This window comes from Macaca mulatta, chromosome 1, assembly GCF_049350105.2.
Source record: "Macaca mulatta isolate MMU2019108-1 chromosome 1, T2T-MMU8v2.0, whole genome shotgun sequence".
Classification (NCBI taxonomy): Eukaryota; Metazoa; Chordata; class Mammalia; order Primates; family Cercopithecidae; genus Macaca; species Macaca mulatta.
Window position 1 is genome coordinate 49,850,499 of NC_133406.1, and position 16,995 is coordinate 49,867,493.

Here is a 16,995-nt window from a genome sequence, read left to right on the forward strand (position 1 = left end):
ATTTCCTATGCAAACATATATACCATATGGAAGTCATGCAAATACTGCCTTAAGAAGAAAAATAAAGGCTTGTTTTATTTTTGTCCCTCAAACTGAGCTACTTTATGGGAGTACAATTGCAAAGTAAAGATTTACATATTTTTGACTGAAAAAATAATTTCCATACCACATGTATGTGACTTCACAATTTGAAGATTTTAGGACACTGACATGAATAGGTACCAGGTCATTAAGAAAAGAGACTCAGATAGTCGGAGTTATTGTTAAATTTATTATACATTTGATAGAAACACCACCAAAATTCTTCAAATTAAAACTAACTACAATCTAAATATCTTGATTATGGAATGGATTCAATGGTGTTTAGATATTAAACTTAACCTCAAAAATAATGTGGTTATATGAAGATTGTGTAGAAAAGAAAAATATATGGTAGGGAGTATGTTAATATAGAAAAGTTACCACCTGAAAAACAATTCATCTGAAAGAAGTGCAGATTCTGTCATCTATCCTGTCAACAAAGAAGAAATCAAGAGAGCAAGGACAGTGATTTCCCCTGCATTGCATTTGTGTGAGTATAAAGAGATTTAAAGTTTATTATATAAATGAACTTGTTACAAAGATTAAATTGATGACATTTAGAGATAAAAATGCCAAATATTAGATCCTATTCATCAAACTCAGCGAGTTTGGAATCATAAAAAGAAAAAATTTTACTAGCTATTCATTTGGTAACATTTGCGCAAAATAATATATTATCACAGATTGTCAGAGAACTGACACTTTGCCAACTAGTCTGATTCAAATTTGTAAAAAAGATGAACAAAGGATATCAGACTCCACAGGAGGGGAGAAAAAAAGACAAGACATAGGATTATAGAACCCATAGAATTTTACAGCTAGGAGAAATGTAAAAAAAAATCTATCTCATACTTTTCTTATATCCTTTTAGAAAAGCAACTAGAACAAGTAATAATAACATCTTTCTCAAGGACACACAGTTAGCAGGTGGCCAATTACCATACCTGAAAGTAATGAATTATATAAATAAAGAAAATGTAAGAAAGATGTTATATACAGCATACAAAACACATTAAATATAATATTACTATTTTTATGTCTTTACTTATATATGGTTCAATGACTTGAGTAGAACTTGATAGGATAAAAGCACTACTTCAACAATATTTAAAGTTTTAAAGATATATTTCAGTTAGTACTTTCACTATTATTCAAATTTAATTTTTAAAATAATTTTGAAAAATGCATCTTCATACCACCCTAAGTCTTATTAACTTATAACTGATAATAAGTTCTTTAAAATTAGTTTATATAATTTTAATTTGTAATTTCATAAAATTTTTAGTCAAAATGTGCATTCACAACTCAAGATGAAATGGTATTACCTTGTTTTGACATTTACTAGTACATGTATTATAGTATATGTATAACATATTAGTGGTTTGTACCATGCCCTAAAACTTATGACACCAAATGCTGGCAACCCTTTCTCCTGCTTTCTAAAATTATAGTCTAAAATATTAATAAATATTAATATATTCATCATATAATTAATTGCCTTTTTAAGAAATCAATATCCTGTTATTTTTAGACAATGTCAAAATATTGCATTTTCTAAAAAAACCTAGTCATTAAACTTAGAAATGTCAAGTACACCTGCGAATTTGTTAAGGGGACACTACAATTTTCTATTTGATTTGAAAATAAATCAAGCAGCCACAGCATTCTCGAAGTAACACTATTAATTACTTCTGCTAATTGCCTCTGAGCAATTGGGAAAGAAGTAAAGCAATCTCCTCTGGTTTCATTTGAAGGACATCACAGGATCTCACCCCATCAGACTGCCTCTAACATTCCCCCTCCTTGGGGCTAGACTCTGTCCCTCCCAGAACAGCAAAATCTGTCAGAAGTTTTATACTGAGCTCAACTCTCTCTTCAGGCCCTTCTGCAATGTAGTCCTCACCCAAGATTTGTCTTCTAGCAGAAAAACAGGGAGAATGTCATATCTAAAGGGAAGTTCCTAGGTCAGATATCATTTACTTCTTAATGTTGGCTTAGTCTGTCTTTACTGATGGGTTTTATCATTCAGGAGCCATTCTAGTACTTAAAATGATATTGATTAATCATCCTGCTCATCACTGTTCAAGCTTGGAGGAAAATAATATCTATTGAAAGAATAAAAAATCTTTTTATTCAACAATTTTTTGAAAAATAACACTTCCAAGAACTATTGCTGATCCATGTCATTATCGCCATAAAAACCAGCTGGTAATTTTTACTTAGATAGAAATGAAAAATGGAAATAATTTTATGTAGTCATGATGTCCATCTGCAAATCAATAAACAAAATGAATGACAGAGTAAAATCTATTTTAAGAGTTCAAGAGTGGGTATGGTGGCTCATGCCTGTAGTTCTAGCATTTGGGGAGGCCAGAACGGGAGGACTGCTTGAGGCTAGAAATTCAAGACCAGCCTAGGCAAATTGCCAAGGTCCCCTCTCCACCCTCATCTCTATAAAAATAATTTAAAAATTAGCCTGATGTGGTGTGGTGGTCCACACTTGTAATCCTAGCTACTTGGGAGGCTGAGGACAGAAGGGTCACTTGAGCACAGAAGTTCAAGGCTGCAGTGAGCTATGATTGCACCACTGCACTCCAGACTGGGTGACAGAACAGAACCCTTTCTCTAAAAATCCAAAAAATAATCCAATAAGCTTTTAACATGAGAATCCCTTCCAAATTTTTTATATCAGTTGTTTCAAAATGTTTGTTACTAGGAAAATTAATCCTCCAATCTATGTGTGTGAGTATGTGTGTGTGTGTGTGTATATATATATATATATAATATATATATATATATTCTTCTGCTGCTGTAGATTACCCAAAAATAAGAAAACAAACAAGCAAATAAAAATAGGTATTTGGGAACAATTTTACATGCTGTTTGCTAAGGCTATGTATGCAATTTCCCAAAATGAGAGAAATACCTGAGTAATCAAGCAACCTTACCTACATATTTTTTAAAAATAATACATTCATTGAAACGAGACACTCGTTAATTAAAAAAAAAGATGAGCTTTAAGGGATGACCAGTATTAGTAAACTTCTGAATCTGCCAGTTATCAATTATGATTATTCGGGTTACTTTTCTGATTTTTTTGAGTCATTTTAGCTACTACATAAGGCACTTAAGTGGATAAAATTGATTTTTTGACATAAAACTTCTGCTACAATAGATGTTTAATAATTGATGCTTCTCTTTCCTCTATGTGCCTGCCACTAGACTGGTTCTAATCCTAGCGGTGCAATTCTGATAAGATTATTCAACCCTTCATGCCTCTGTTTCTTCATCTAAAAGTGGTGACAAAGGGGAGCTGAAGAGGGATACCCAACTGTGTTTTACCTGTGGTTGCTGGAAGTCAGAAGCCTTTGGGTAAAGGGAAAGGATAATGAGTCCACACAGTGAAGTATATTATAGCAATTAGAAGCAAAGGTCACACAGCAATATAGATAGATCTTTTTAAAACCACAATACCAGATGAAAGACATTACAAAACAGAAGGGTAACAACACATACTGGGGCTTTCAGAGGATCGAGGGTGGGAGGAGGAAGAGGGTCAGGAAAAATAACTAATGGGTACTAGGCTTAATATCTGGGTGAAATAATCTGTTCAACAAACCCCCATGACATAAGTTTACCTATCTAACAAACCTGCACTTGTACCACTGAACTTAAAATAAAAGTTAAAAAGAAGCAAAATGAAATATATCACACAATGACATTTGTTTAAATTAAAAGATTTGCATAAAAATTGCAACACACATTTTACAAGAATATATGCACAGAGATGTTCAACATCACAATGTGGCATGGGAGGTCGAGAATCAGAGCACCTCATATAGTAGAAACTCAATAAATGCTAATCCTCTAGCACAGACCATGTAAAATGTAAAGGAACATGTATGTGTATGTGTGAGGGTGTGTTGTAATAACCTCTCCAGAATTTCCTAGTAAGAAAACACATTCAATCTAAAGCAGGGCTAAAGCTAAAGCTAAAACCTTGATTGAACATGACTTTTATGATTTTCTATAGTATTAATTTAACTTCCTACTGCTACATTAGTAGTTTCAGAAAAAAAGAGAGAATAAGAAATAACATGAGAATAAACAAAGCAAATTTAGAATTAGCCAATTGACTAAAAATATTTTTAAATTTTTTCAGCTTGGCTGACCTTAAATTAAACATTTGTACATTTCTATGTCTGGACAGCAACAACAAAAAAAGATTCCAAAGACTAATTATAATGTTTGAGGATTTATAAAACTTCGACTCCCCACGTCATTTATAAACCTTACAATTAGCATATTTTAAAGGATTGACTGTATAATAGATAATATTATGATGACTCTATATTTTTAATTCATCTAATTAAATATCTACTTTGAATTCGAATTTTCAGTTTAATGAAGAAATATCCTAATATTTAAATTCTAAAGCTAAGACTTCATATCTTTAAAATATGTATATTAAAAGCTATTAATAAAATTAAGTCAATATTCATGACAAAATTATCCTTTTCTGTTAGATTTAGATTTCTATCCAACCCCATGTTTTCTAATAAGCACTTCTTTAGAAACTGAAATAATACACCTTGATTTTCCAGAAGAAATAAACTCTTTAAAACTGTCCATCACCTAATGAAACCACCAATTTAATTACTTTTCTCAATCTCGAGAATATAAAATGATCTAATTTATAATTAGTATTATGACAAGTGCCTAATAAACTTAAAATGATTTGACATTAGGGCTGAATTTTCATTGGAACTGGTGGAGTTTTATAACTTGGGGATTTTCTAATCCCCAGGCATACTGATGAAATCTAACTCTAATTTAAAATCATCCTGATCCTTGCTGTTTTCTGATTATAACTTTAGGTACCAAACACTACAAACGTAAATAAATTAAAAACTTATTGACACTTCATAAAAAGGAGCTAATTCTTATTGATTTTATTTTAATGTCATTTTTACTTTTACGTGAATCATTTGTATATTAATATATAATATGAGCATAAGTTAAAAGTTGTACCATATGGATGTACAATTAGTATAAATCAAATTATTTTCTCATGAACCTGAGATACTCACATTTTGATGTATTAAAAAGAGCCCTGATCTGAAGAGAATATGCTTTTTGAGTATGTTTTTATTTTCAATACTTGAAATAAATCCTTCATTTTGAGTAGCTCCTTATATTAGAATTGAAAACTATGACCAAAAAATAAAAAACAGCTAAAACCACAAACACACACCCACAATTTTCCCCAACACACACACACACAGATTATAGCAAGTAAATCTTCTGCAAGTCTCATTTTTAAAAAGTAATTTGATGCAGATTTTTCTTACAATATCTTTGTAAACACACAATATGTTCCCAGGAAATTAAAAATGGAACGGCTAATCTAATATCCTGCCCCTTGCAGGGGACTGCAGCTGATAACTTCCAGGGAAATTGACAACTACCCAGTCCTTCCCCTTAGGAATATACATGACTTCACAAGAAAGGTATATTCACTTCCTTTAGAACCTGAGAAGATTCATTTGAATATAGAAGCATGACATTCAAATATCTAAAGTTCATTATAAATTTTGTATCTGCAGAATAAAAATCCTATCATGGAAATGATCAATCTAATCAATCAAATTAATTGTTCCAAACCTCAGAATATTTTTTTCAAACTCCCAGACCAACAGGCCCATCAAATGCCACAGAAAGGCCCTCTTAGGAAGAAATTTACAAATTCACAGTTCTAATCAATGGCACATATGCTTTCATTTACTTCCACAATTATTTTCCCATTTTGAGGTTGGACTCATGATTGTATCCATTTCTATGTAATCAATAAACATTCTGAAACATACTTACAACTGAAATGTTTGTTTCTAACAACCCATTATGTGTTCTAACAACCCCCTTAATTTGTATCTTCTAAATCAAGTCTCCTCATGGCATTACCTGGTTTCCCAAGTTCTTCCAGTAATGCCAGACACCTCCAGCCAGGATCCCATGCTACAGCACACCACTCAAACACCCCAACACCATCTCCCCAAATTTCACTGCCTGTTGTCCTATTTGTTCACCCTTCTAAAGGGTGTCTTAAACTGTCTTAAACTAAGATTCTAATAACTGCAAAAACGTTTTCTCTGTCAAAATCAGCATTATTTAAATTCCCTGGTAGTCTGGATTGGATTCTGAAGTAGAAAGAGGAAATCAGTGGGAAACTAGATGAAATCTGAATAAATTTCGGAGTTTAAATATCAGTAATATACCACGGTTGATTTCTGTTTTTAAAAACCTGCCATGATAATGTAAAATATTAAGGGGGTGGAGGGAATGGAGGAAGCATCTATCTAGATTTTGTATCATCTTTGCAGCTTGTCTGTAAGACTAAACCTATTCCAAAATAGTTTATTTAAAAAAATAAGTGGTGTGTTTTTAAAAGAGACTTCAATGTATTGACACAAAGGATGAGGAAGATGGAAATTGCAGATACAGTGTTAGATTTGCAACAAGAGAAGTTTGAGATGAAGAAAGTGTAGTCACTCCTCGCTTTACCCCAGAAACACAGTTGCCTCTTTCTGCCTTTGCATAAAGTTTGGCTGTGAAGGAAATTCCATTTATTTGCATGGCATCTGCTCAGGCAACTACATAACCTCAGATTTGCTTTTCAGAGTGATGAATCCTGTTGCATTATGGAGTATGGCCTTTAGAAAGGAAGGAGAAGCTGCCAGATGAGCACTTAAGGCTCTGTTGCAGGAATGTTAGGCAAAAGTTGTAATAGACTAGTGAAAGTAAAGAGAAACTGAAATGAATAAATCAGGAAATATGAAGAAAATATATAACATGAAGAAAATAGATAATGGCAAGAGTAAGGGAAGAATGAAAAATGACTCCCAGATTTGCTTGTGTCACTGAGTAGATGATTGAAAAATTGACTGGTAAAAAAAGTTTTAGGAGACATGTGGATAGAGGGCAAAGATGATGAGCATATAGATACTTAGATGCTTATGGAGATTTTAAGTGGCAATGGAAATGATAAGAAGCTCAGAAGAAGGGTTGAACTGCAGGTGAAGACTGGACAACCATCAGCCTGAAAGTGATGTGTATAAATTTCCTGAAGATTACTCAAAAAGTTATTAAGATTATCTAAGTAGTAGAATGCATAGGTTCAGAAAAGAAAAAAAACTAAAGTTCCAAGTCATATAAATGCACAGCCCAGAGATTATAAATCAGGCTATTCTTTAGACAGGTTCAAGTATTATGCTAAGAAATGTATTCAAAAAACTTGTTTGTAAGGAAAAAAAACTGTTAAAAAATGAATTTTGCCTTATGTAAATGTTTACATCATGTTTCATTGTTCATCCCTAAGAAATATCACAGTTAATAAAGAAGAGCAAATAAGTAGCTAAATATAGATAGAAATAATACACATGTAATCGTTATTAACTGTTTCCACAGACACATGTTTATTTCTCTACAGTCATAACTTCATAAAAACAGCATAAAGAGTTCTCTTTAATATTAAAGGATCAATGGGTCTTGTTACTAACAATATCTTTAGTTATATTTTGGTTGAAATTAAGTTAATGAAACTCTAGAATGACCAATTCTACAAGATACTTAAACAATTTTCTCATTAGGAGAATTTTCACTTCAGTTTGAATACTGATTTACATTTACATATAAATTTTCCTTGTTTAGATTTTTCTATTGAAAGAGATCTGTTTCACAGCAAGATAAGGCATTGGCAGTTGAACTTAACAACAATTTCATATAGCAGTAGTTGTAGAATTGAGCTGAGTATCAAGAACACGACTTCTTGCTCCCTTAGGAATAGTATTTTATTTCAATGTGAATTTCACATTGGAAAAAAATAAAGATTATGTTGCACTTGGAAATCTGCACATAAAACACCAAAAGTATTCACAGAGGAATGTGTGTATGATACACTCACACACACATGCACATAATTCTAAAATTTTGGCAGTAAAAAATCTCCATCCATAGAAAAAAATACATTTGCTTTATTGATATTTATTAAACACCACTTATCCTTTCTAACTTCTTTGTAAAAAAATTTTTGCATTGAATCCATCAAAGGCAAGCCTACAAAGTCCATTCCAGGCTAACAAATGTCTTAGTTACATGGTAATCATTCAGAAGCTTAATTGAAAAATAGGAAATTGGTGAGTCTAAGAGAAGGCTGGAACGGTGATACTCTTTAAGCTATAAAAATCCATTTGGTGATAACATAGTTAAATCTTGGCCTCTTCTCTTGGTTTTTAATTTCCACTATCCTTGGGAATGAGGATGATCTGTCTTGAATATCTTATTTTAGTTTTGTTTTTCAACTTTTATTTTAGGTTATTACATTATGCTGGGATTTGGTGTACAAATGATTTCATCACTCAGGTAGTGAGCATAGTACCCAATAGGTAGTGTCTATTTTTCCCATCTTTGTGTCCACATGGACACAATGTTTAGCTCCCACTTATAACTAAGAGCAGGAGGCATTTAGTTTTCTGTCCCTGAATTAATTTGCTTAGGATAATGACCTCCAGCTGCATCCATGTTGCTGCAAAGGACATGATTTGGTTTTGGTTTTATAGCTGTGGAGTTTTCCATGGTATATATGAAGCACATTATGTTTACCCAGTTGATGGGCATCTTGGTTGAGTACACATCTTTACTATTGTGAATAGTACTACGGTGAACATATGGGTGCATATATCTTTTTGGTAGAACAATGTATATTCCTTTCGGTAAATATCCAGTCATGGGACTGCTGGGTCAAATGGTAGTTCTGTTTTAAGTTCTTTGAGAAATCTACAAACTGCATGGCACAGAGGCTGAACTAATTTACATTGCCATCATGTATAAGTGTTCCCTTTTCTCTGCCACTTTGCCAACATCTGTTACTTTTTGACTTTTTAATAATAGCCATTCTGACCAGTGTGAGACGGCATCTCATAGTGGTTTGATTTGCATTTCTCTAGTGATTAGTGATGTTGAGCATTTTTTATGTGCTTGTTGGCTGCATGTCTTCTTTTGAGAAGTCTCTGCTCATGTCCTTTGCCAAATTTGTAACGGCATTGTTTTTTTCTTGTTGAATTATTTAAGTTCCTTATAGATTCTGGGCATTAGACCTTTGTCAGAGGCAGTTTGTGAGTTTTTCTAATTTTAAATTGTCTTGTGATACTAACAAGAATTTTTATTTGATTAACTGGAGACAGATCCTTCAGAAAGAATATGGATCTCTGTATGTTACCTTGCAAAACAGAAGTTGTATTCTATAGGAATTATTTTAATTAGTCACATTATTAAGATAAAATATGGCTCTTCTATGACTCATAATTGATACATGAAAGCTATGGATCCTGCAAATATTACAACTTAAGTATAAGGAATATGCAGGGACTGTTGTCTCTAAGGACAAACAAATCTAGGTAACCTTTGTGGTACTAGATTTGTAAAAAGGTTTGACATAACTTTAAAATAATGATGTTTCTTTTTATGTTATACCACTTAATTACATAGCAGTTTTTTTAAAATACATTAAGCCATTATCATATAAACAATGGGGTTGTATTCAGCATTACTGAACTGGATAGAGAAAGAAAGAAGCCAAATTAGACTCTCTAAAAACGGCTAAACAAAATGTGTTCAAATTTTAATTCTACAGCTTGCTAATTTTATGACTTACGTAAGACAAATTGCACACCTAAAAAATATGGTTAATAATATTTACCTCAAAGTTATTTTTAACAACTTTGAATGACATAAGGAAAATAATTTCATAAACTTAAAAGTACTTATGTGTGTACTCATTACGTTTGTCATATTGCCTAATCAACATAAAAGCCAAAAAAGTTGTCTTTATTCTGATGACTAAAATTCAAGAAATTGAATATGCAAAGTGAAATACAATTTTCTCAGTTTTAGAGTATGAAAATGCACACAATGATAGAGTCCTGTCAAAATAAAAAATATTTTATATGCAATATGTATTAACTCAGTTTGTATTTACAATATACACAACTGTTTTCAAACACAATATTCTTCCCAAACTTTGGAACTAGTATCTTTATGTGCCTTAAATGACAGTACAAGGATATAAATTGTACTAGCCACTTTGTTCATAGCAGGTAAAGAATGTCAATAAATTAATGTACAGATCTGCCTAATTCTAATATTAGAGATAGTGAACTCAAAAGAGCTCTCCAAAAAGTTCTAATATACACAGGTTCTAGGGCTCTTTTATCCTGTTTTAGAGTATTGTCAAGGATAGTAGACGAATCAGTTTATGTTCTAATAAAATGGTTTTTCAATGAGTCTTAGAGAAGTCAGCCATTTCCTTCAAAAATAAGAATAGAATGTCTAGAAGCACATAAACTCTTTCAATGTGCATCGAATAACAGAGAAATTGTTAAACATTTAACTGACCTAAGAAGCTATACAAATTACCCAAACAGCATGTGATCTTAATAAAGAGTTGGATACGGGTGTTACTGAGTGGCAAAGAGCAATGAGTAAAAAGAAAATAAATGCAGTATAAAATGTGCAGAGTTCAGGACAATAATAGCCTCTGAAAAAGCATCAGAAAAAGAAGTGACAACAAAATATTCTAGCAACAAGCAGATTATAAAATACACAAATCATAAAAGAAATCCAGAAAGTAAAAAACTAGTAATAATGCTAAATCCCAAAAGTCTATAAGATTTAAGATTATTGCATTTTAATAAACATTTATTTTTATTATTATTAATTTATTTATTTATTTATTTATTGAGATGGAGTTTTGCTCTTGTTGCCCAGGCTGGAGTGCAATGTCACGATCTTGGCTCACTGCAACCTTCACCACCTGGGTTCAAGCAATTCTTCTGCCTCAGACCCCCGAGTAGCTGGGATTACAAGCACGTGCCACCACACCAGCTAATTTTTGTATTTTTAGTAGAGACCAGGCTTCACCATGTTGGCCAGGCTAGTCTCGAGTTCCTGATCGCACGTGATCCGCCCACCTTGGCCTCCCAAAGTTGTGGGATTACAGGCGTGAGCAACTGCTCCCAACCAGAAAAAAACATTCTTAGAAGAATTTGCCATCTGGAAAGCAAAGTTCTAGTAAGTAACAAACTGAGCATTTAGTGAATAAAGAAAGTCAATTATATCCCCTGTTATATGCACAAAATGATGACACGAGCAATGAATTAACATGGCAAAAAATACTCTGACTTCTATAGCAATTGAAGAGTTATAATTTCTCATGAAATGCTTATTATTTTTAAGTCATATTGTCTGATCAAAGTGGAAATCAATAAGGTTGTCTTTACTTTGATAAGTAAAATCCATGTAATTGGCAATGTGAACAATATCCCATAGGCAAAATGAATACTATATTCTCAACTTTTAAAAAGAAGGCATACAAGGCTGCATGTGTCTCTGTTGTGGACACGCGTGATTGACTCTTTAACTGTATCCTTAACCATCACATATGCATGCCAGGCTGGGCACGGCTCTGAGGGCGGCCAGGGACAGACGCATGATACAAAACTATTGGAATTAATACTAATTTGTTATGTAAAATGTATTAGCTCAATTTACAGGATAAGAGGTATAAGAATTAGAGATAAAAAATTAAACACAGATGGTTACCTGAAATTTGTTGATTTTATTATTTGTTAAATGCTTAGTAGTTGAATTAATGTTAGTAATTGAATTAATAATTTGTCCCTATGGTTTATTATGTTTTTCTAAGTTAAATGTTTCCAAGCTTCAGATAAGAATCTTACAAAACAGGCCATCAACTATGCTAGGCCTTTATATTACTTTCTTTAATCAAAATGGCAAAGACTTTTATTTTAAATGATAAAAACTCACTGTTGGAAAAGTTTAGAGAAATAGGACTTGTAAAAGCAAATTGGTAAAGTGTGTCTAATGGGAAGTTTGGAAATAATTATCAAAATATACATTGTGCATAAAATTTGATCTAGAAACCTCATCTCTAAGAATTTACATTGATATAACTACATATGTATAAAATATGTGTACACTAGGACATCCATCACAGTATTACAATAGTGGATAAGGGGAAATAACCCTTAAGTTTAATAGAGGATTGATTAAATAAATCAACAAATAATTTGCAGGTGATAGCTATTATGTTCAAGAATCATATTTATTGATACAGAAATATTAAAGCTTGATATTGAAGTCTCATACATTCATATTGTGAATATGATTAAATTCAATTAACTTACTCCTTTAAAATGTTATACAATTTAAAATTATTTCCCATAGATCAACTTTACAATTCCATGAGCATTTTTTTTCTTTTTAAATGACAAGAAGAGAATCAGGGAAGTTAGTATCACTCATAATGATGTAGGTTATAAGTTTTTTGATACAATAAATCACACATTTAATATTAACAGATATTACACAGACTTTAGTATCTGATATTGTCAGGTTTACCTGGAAATAAATTGATAACACCTCAGTGAATTCAGTGATACTGAGTATCTAAAATATATAGAACTGATCCCACTAGTATGAGCATAAAATTCAATTACCTATTCATTTTTTTTCCTTGGATATATGTTAGTTTCATTATGAGCAGAGGTATACTTCATTCCGTTGTTAATTTTGCTTCCCTTAGGCTGTTTCTCTGAGATTAACTACTAAAGCTACATTTTTTTTCTATTTCTTATTCTGATTTGACTATTTCTGATTCTATTTTTGAAAAGAATAAAATATGGAAGTGTCTTTTAATTTCTCTCCTTATTATTAAGAGAAAAGGGGCATCTATGTAAATTGTGACTTACATAAGAAAAATAAAAACATATAATGACCTATTACTCTAACTTAAAAGAATATCTGTAACAAAGGAATTAAAGTACTAAGGCAGTTTCACAGATTCTATGAAGAAGAGAGACGTTTCTCAAATGAGGTGTGTCATGCAATTAATATAAAACTGTAGTCAAATCTTTGTGCTATAATCTTACTGCTTCAGGCAATAGTACAGATGAGAAAAGAAGGTCAGCATAGGCAGGGAAAAGTAAAAAAAAAAAAAAAAAAAAAAAAAAAAAAAAGAATCATGCTCCAAACCCCAAAAACCTACACGCACAGAAAAGATATTCTTTGCCTTTTCCACATTATAAGTAGGATTAGGTATATAAGCTTATTGATTTAAACAGAAGTACTCTAATTCAGTGATAAATTTCATCTTGTATGCATGTTGATAGTAAGCTAAAATCATGTGGTGAAGAGCTTCCTAAAGGTTGAGGGAGGAAGAAAAATATAAATTTTTAAATATTTTATATTTCTATATCACATTGTTGTTAATATTATATATCAACTGGCATTGTTATTATATATGAGGTAATATGCTAGGCATTGAGAATAATTTAAAGCTGAATAAATATTTAACTTACCCTTATGCAATAAAAAGTCTAAAAGGAGAAACAAGACATGGTCACACATCAGAAGTACACAAGATAGAAAGTGATAAAGCATATAATAGGTGTTATGAAAGTTCAGAGGAGCAAGGCATCATTTCCAGTTCTGTGGATCAGAGATGGGAAATCATGCAAGCAAAGCTTTGAAATCCATGGGTAGAATTTAGACAACTAAAGATGGTGAGGTTAAGTCAATTTCAGAGGGAGTTTAAAATACTGACAGATATACAAAATGGTTCAGAATTCAAAAAGGGTGTGGGGGGGAGGGGAAGAATTTTCCTAAAGTAGAAGCTACTTTGACCCAATAAACTTTGAAATAAAATCTAGAAAATCAGGTGGAAACCAGATTCTCGCAGATGCTGAAAGTCATCTTAAAAGGTTTACACACAATTTGGTAAACGACGGAGGCATATAAGATCCTAGGGCAAAAGATAATGAGATCTTATGTTTTTCATTAAGACTCTTTTAAGATATGTAGGATGGATTGGAAGGAGAAGAATCTGGAGGCAGTACAATTAGTTAAGAGATGCATTAATCACTAAGAAGTGAGGGCGTGGACAAGGAATGTTGCTGGAGTTGGAGAGTTACAGATAAATGTGAGAGATACCTGAATGAGACGTGACAAGCCATTATCTTCATGTGAAGTTATGTTAATGATAACTCTGAAGTCTTTAATTCAGTGACTACAAGTATAGTTAAGTCAAAACAAAAAAATAAGGATTGAATGATAGACAATGGAAAATGAATTAAGTTTTAGACACTTTGAGTTTGATGAGCTGAGGGGTAACCAAGTGTATCTGTGCAATAGTTGGGAATGTGGCACTGAGATGTATTTTGGTAATTAATTAGGTGATTATGATGTAGTAGATTGTATCAGTGTTTGTGTATGTGGTAGTAACTCAAACCTATGGTTGATGTATATGTTCTGGCTCTACTCAACTAGACTACTTTAAGAAAGACTATAATAGAACACATGAAGCCCTCAATAAATAATAGCTCTACATTCTTGTTAATGTCTGGCTGTATGTAGCCATGAAAATTTTGTGGAATTTATTTTCTCCCTTGTTTCTGGATCTAAAAGTTGTAAGTGATCTGAAAAAAAAAAATTCTATTTTAAATAAACATGACTGTGGCTGGGTGTGGTGGCTCACGCCTGTAATCCCAGCACTTTGGGAGGCCCAGGTGAGCAGATCATGAGGTCAGAAGATCGAGACCAACCTGGCCAACATGGTGAAATCCCATCTCTATTAAAATACAAAAAATTAGCCGGGCGTGGTGGCACATGCCTGTAGTCCCAGCTACTCGGGAGGCTGAGGCAGGGAAATCGATTGAACCCGGGAGGCAGAGGTTGCAGTAAGTCCAGATCGTGCCACTGTACTCCAGCCTGGTGACAGAGCAAGACTCCATCTCTAAATAAATAAATAAATAAATAAATAAATAAATAAATAAATAAGACTGTGTGTAATTTAAACTGACTTTAAAACATATTATTCAAAAACTTTGACATACTTAAAAACCTAATGAGTGGCACAATGAGAGTAACTTAAAAATTAAGGTACAGGTATTTGATAAAATACTAGAAGAGTATGAAAATCATGAGTTAGAAAAATAACATTTTGAAATATTTACTACTTTAAATATTTTTTCAAAATTTAGATACAGGGGTCTCTACTTTTGTTAGAAGATTGAAAATGTATTTATCTCTTTTCCCTTGAGACCATTTAAAAGTGATGTTAAACAAATGAACATTGCATATATCCACAATAATTAAGATATTTAGAGAACGGTCTTAAATAGAAATCCTTTTCAATTTGGGGAAATTATTTGATGCAAAAAAAATACAACGGGGAAAATGAAGTAGAATCTTAGACAGACTGAGGGTTTACCATGGTAAAAATTACTAATAAAGAAGTAAAATTCAGGATGTTCATGATCTAACTGATAAGCATAAAGAACAGAAAAACAGAATTGAAAGGAGAAAATTATTTCTTAAAATAATGAAAGAGAAATTCCCAGATCTGAAGAACATAAAGCTCCATATTTAAAAGATAAATCAACCTAGTGAATGAAAAAAGAACCATGTAAAGGAACAGAATCAAAGTATCTCATAACACCAGTAATACAAATGCAAAGAAATGAGAATTATATGGGTTCAGTAATCAGTAAGATTGGATAGAAAAAGGCAATGAAGCAACCATCAAAATTATAAAGGGAAATATTTTTCAGCCTAAAATTTAATCCCTGCCAAACTGTCGATTGAATACCAATAGGCAAAAAAAAAAAATAAAAATGAAAAAAATAAAAAATAAAAATCTTGTTCTAAACTTCACACCTTATATTTTAAAAAAATAGTTTTAAATGAATCATAGATTTAAATGTAACTCTAAAATGGTTAGAGTGTAACAGGAGAAAGTATTTGGAATCTAGGACCTGGGGAAGAGTCATTAGACATGACATCAAAAGCACAATTAATAAAAGAAACAACAATAAATTGAACTTTACCAAAATTAAAAACCTTTGTTCTACGAAAAAGCCTGCTAAGAGAATGAAAAAGCAAACCACATACTAGGAAGTAATATTTGCAAGCTGCGTATCTAATAAAGTGATCATGCCTACTATACATAAATAATTCTCAAAACTCAATGGAGCGTGTGCCTCACGCCTATAGTCCTAGCTACCCCAGAGGCCGAGGCAGGAAGATGGATTGAGCCCAGCAGTTCAAGGCTGCAGTCAGTGAGCTACAGTCATGCCACTGTATTCCAGCCTGGGTGACAGAGCAAGATACTCTCCTCCTACCCAAATGTCTCTAAAAAATAATTTTAAATAAAAAAAAATAAAACCTCAACAGTTAAAAATAATAATAACTAACAATTAGTAAAAAAGGTAAAATACAAGAGGCACTTCACTGAAGAGAACATATAGATGGCAAATGTCACATAAAAAAAGGGTCAACATCACGAGCTGTTAGGGAATTAAAATTAAGAGCAAAATGAGTTATCACTGCCTATCTATTAGAACAGATAAAAATGTCTTTAATGATAAAACAAAAATTTCATTAGGATGCAGAAACAGTGCACCTGTCATACACTGCAGGTAGCATATAAAGTGATAGTTTCTCTGAAAATAGTTTGGCAGTCTCTTAAATACACACACACACACACACATACACACACACACACACATACAAACACACACTTACCATAGGACCCATCAATTGTAATCCTCCACATTTAATCCAGATAAATAAAATGTATGTCTATACAAATACCTACACTAGTCATAGCAGCTGTGTGTGTCATAGATCAAAACCCCTAAACAAGCAAAGTGTCCTTAAGTAGTGAATGATTAAATTAACAGTGATACACACATACTATGAAATACTACTCAGCAATAAAAAGGCAAGGGCTATTCACATGGGAAATGATGCAGATTAATCACAAGAACATTATGCTGATTG

At 32.3% G+C, this 16,995-nt stretch overlaps 1 protein-coding gene across 1 annotated transcript in view; it reads left to right on the plus strand.

The window, feature by feature from the left end:
• Positions 1-240: 240 nt before the first annotated feature.
• RGS21 (regulator of G protein signaling 21) overlaps positions 241-16,995 on the plus strand; it is a 50,180-nt gene continuing 33,425 nt past the window's right edge. The window contains exon 1 of the mRNA XM_001113001.5: positions 241-571. The gene's annotated coding sequence lies outside the window, so the exon portion shown is untranslated. The remainder of the gene's footprint in view (positions 572-16,995) is intronic.